Source organism: Oncorhynchus tshawytscha, unplaced genomic scaffold, assembly GCF_018296145.1.
Source record: "Oncorhynchus tshawytscha isolate Ot180627B unplaced genomic scaffold, Otsh_v2.0 Un_contig_3458_pilon_pilon, whole genome shotgun sequence".
NCBI classification, from domain to species: Eukaryota; Metazoa; Chordata; class Actinopteri; order Salmoniformes; family Salmonidae; genus Oncorhynchus; species Oncorhynchus tshawytscha.
Genome location: NW_024609763.1, coordinates 416689 through 420948, shown reverse-complemented (window position 1 = coordinate 420948; position 4260 = coordinate 416689).

Genomic DNA, 4260 nt, shown 5'->3' with positions numbered 1-4260 from the left:
GCTTTGTAATGGCCACTTCAATACCTTGACTTTGTTGTCCTTAAGCCATTTTGCCACGACTTTGAAAGTATGCGTGGGGTCATTGTTCATTTGAAAGACCCATATGCAACCAAGCTTTAACTTCCTGACTGGTGTTTTGAGATGTTGCTTCAATATATCCACGTAATTTTCCTCCTCATGATGTCAGCTATTTTGTGAAGTGCACCAGTCCCTCCTGCAGCAAAGCATGCCCACAACATGATGCTGCCTCCCACGTGCTTCACAGTTTGGGATGGTGTTCTTCGGCTTGCAAGCTTCCCCCTTTTTCCTCAAAACAAAACGATGGTCATTATGGCCAACAGTTCTATTTTTGTTTCATCAGACCAGAGGACATTCTCAAAAGAGTACGATTTTTGTCCCCATGTGCAGTTTTGAACCGTAGTCTGTTTTTTTATGGCGGTTTTGGAGCAGTGGCTTCTTCCTTGCTGAGCGGCCTTTCAGGTTATGTCGATATAGGACTCGTTTTACTGTGGATATAGATACTTTTGTACATGTTTCCTCCAGCATCTTCACAAGGTTCTTTGCTGTTGTTCTGGGATTGATTTGCACTTTTCGCACCAAAGTATGTTCATTGCTAGGAGATAGAGCGCGTCTCCTTCCTGAACGGTATGACAGCTGCGTGGTCCCAAGTTTATACTTGCGTACTATTGTTGGTACAGATGAACGTGGTACCTTCAGGCGTTTGTAAATTGCTCCCAAGGATGAACCAGACTTGTGGAGGTCTACAATTTTTTTCCTGAGGTCTTGGCTGATTTCTTTAGACTTTCCCATGATGTCAAGCAAAGAGGCACTGAGTTTGAAGGTACATCCACAGGTACACCTCCAATTGACTCAAATGATGTCAAGTAACCTATCAGAAGCTTCTAAAGCCATGACATCATTTTCTGGAATTTTCCAAGCTGTTTAAAGGCATATTCAACTTAGTGTATGTAAACTTCTGACCCACTGGAATTGTGATAGTGAATTATGAGTGAAATAATCTGTTTGTAAACAATTGTTGGAAAAATTACTTCTGTCATGCACAAAGTGCAGTTGAAGTCGGAAGTATACATATACTTTGGTTGGAGTCATTGAAAATCGTTTTTTAACCACTCCACAAATTTCTTGTTAACAAACTATAGTTTTGGAAAGTCGGTTAGGCCATCTACTTTGTGAATTTACTTTCCCAGACTCTTCTGCCACTCCCGGGGGGTCATAAGCAGACAGGAAAAAAGGGATGCTCACATGACGGTCTGACAGAACTTTCGGGAGGAATGAAGAGTTGGGGCGAAGAGATATACTCCTCTCACCGGGGTCCATCCGGTAGCACTCTGAACTTACTGAAAGAGCATGGAGCTCACCCACCCTCTTCATGGAGCTCACCCACCCTCCCCATGGAAGTAATTGCTTAATTGAAAGCCACATACATAGAGAGGTGTTCCAGGGAGGCAGACTCCAATGGTTCGAAAGACGACTTTGCCAAAGCTGCCAAGACCACATCCAGATCCCAGCTCGCCATTGAGCGCGTCCTAGCTGGACACGAACCCCCTTCATAAACCTGGAGACCAAGGGATGGCACCCACTGGCCTGTCTATCCACCCCACATGGCAGGCAGATATAGCGGCCAAATACCCTCAGTGTAGAGGCTGCCAAGCCTCCCCGCGAGACTGCAGGTATTGGAGGACATACTGCACCCCGCATGACCTCAGTAGCATAGCCGCGTTGGTAAGGCGGCCAAGAGAGCAGAGGGATCCATATGTGGCTTACAAGTCCGCATCAAAGACCCTGGGGGTCCCGGCTTCAGTCGCAGGTTCCGCTCGACAATCTCCTGGTCAGGGAGGACCATGGCAGTTATCATGGTGTCCATGGTCGGATACTCCCGGAGGCCGAGTGACACCACGCCCACAACATAACTCCATGGTCCAGTCTCTGCTGTGAGTCAGAGAGCCCCCTGGCAGAGGCCCAACTCTCCTGCAAGGCCTTGCGGAACTCAGCAGAGATGGGACAGATGGAAAGTCATCACTGGCCACCAGTTTGATGTCCAGTGCAGTGGCTACCTGAGTGAGTAGACTTCGTAATGAAGCCCTGCTGAAGGCTTCTGATGGCCTGTCAGCCTGGTAGCCCTGCCCACTGTGGTTAGGAGTACCAGCATCGTCCTCCAGGAACAGCCTATCACTGGCCAAAAGGTAAAAGCTGTCGTCGCCATCGACGCTATCAACCTCCTGACGCAGGGCATTCACCCTCTGTTCAAGGTGGCCCCAGTGGTCCGACTCCTGCCCCCATCCAGGCCTGGCAGCAGATGGGCACTGCCTGCGGTGGCTCCGGCCACACTTCCTGGGAGGGTTACTGGACCCAGTAGAGGGACTAACAGCTCGCTGGCACACCACTCCTGAGGGAGGGAGCTCGTCCCCAACCTGAGCCCGAGCCTGGCCGACCAACTCGCGCATGGCCTCAACGCCTGCGCCTGGTGTGATTGCTGAGAACACCACACAAAACAGGCATCCAGTAGGGTGCTCCACCGCCCTCTCCGCGTGGCTGAAACCCAGGTAGCGCATACGAGGTATTCAGATCCCCAGGGGGATGCCACTATCACACCTGTCACAAATGGAAGCCATAAGATCAGCCAAACCAGCAAGGCCATGGAGCAGGGCTCCGACGCCCTGGGAGAGCCATGTCGTGACCCGCTTGGAGGAATAGGAACCCGATGAGGGATAAGACCCATGTGGGAAGAAAGGGCAGACAAAAAAACAGCTACCAGGTAATGGATTTTATTTATTTGTATTAGAACAACTGCAATATTACCTAGCTGGTTTATTATCCAAGCTGTAAAAACAGCACCATGTGGAGTAACTTCGTTAAGGAACTCCAAAGTTAATGTCTCAACATAGTGGAAAGCCCACCATGATACTCTTACACTCTGCAGGGGAAAGAACAGGAAAAATACCCAGCAAGGTAAATAGCAGAGAACCTGGCGCAGGGAGCAGCATGTTAAAGCAATTCACAACACACACATAGTACAAGACAGTGGGCAGGTTGTGTAAGGTAAATACCGTTTGTGTCAGCAAGACAAACCAGGTGCGGAAGATACAGATCAACTGCGCAGCGAGTGGAGCACTCAAGACGAGAGGCTTCCATGTGGCCAGCTGCTCCAGGCTGCAAACAGCCAGTGAGTACACTTCCACGCAGGATATTACGCTTACCAGTGACTTACCAAGCGAACTTCAGAAAGTTTGTACCTCAAACCATATGGACGTCCGCCGAGAAAATGAAAGTAATTGAGTAAAGAAAATGAGTATATGTATTCATAACACAACTTACTGCGCCTTAATGTTTAATCATGTACCATGATATACCAGCAGCACTGCTCCAGAGGTGTCAGGATAGAGTTCATTTGTAGAGTGGCCTCCAAACCTGCAGTCAGCACACAGTGTCAATGTTACAATACACTAATGTTAGTTAAACCTGTAGTCAGCACACAGACCGTTCGTTAGCTAGCATTCGAGTGCTGACTATATTTGACAACTTTTACTTTTACTTCACTAAATTCCTAAAGAAAATGATGTACTTTTTACTCCATACATTTTCCCTGAATCACAAAAGTACTTGTTACATGTTGAATGCTTAGTAGGACTGAAAATGGTTCAATTCACACACTTATCAAGAGAATATCCCTGGACATCCTTACTGCCTCTGATCTAGTGGACTCACTAAATACAAATACTTTGTTTGTAAATGATGTCTGAGTGTTGCTCTGGCTATCCTTAAATAAAATAAAAACTAGAAAATTGTGCCGCCTGGTTTGCTTTGTTTAAAGACATTTGAATTATTCCTACTTTTACTTTTAATTCTTAAGTATATTTGAGTAATTATGTTTACTTTTGTTACTTAAGTATATTTAAAACCAAATACTTTTAGACTTTTACTCAAGTAGAATTTTATTGGGTGACTTTCACTTAATTTTCTATTATGGTATCTTTACTTTAGTCAAGTATGACAATTGGGTACTTTTTCCACCACTGGACTTACGTTTATTTTTGACCGGATAATTACTTGTGAATTAGGTTTGATGCACCCATTGCAAAGACTTGCATAAACAGCTCCTTGTCCTATCAGTGCTGGTAGTGTACAGCAGCTGCCATTACAGCAGCAGCGAAAGACCGGAACATTTAATTCCAAGACATTCCCTCACGAGGGAGATTGGCCTGTTGAGATACTCCCTCTTGCGCATGTGTTCCAAATAGC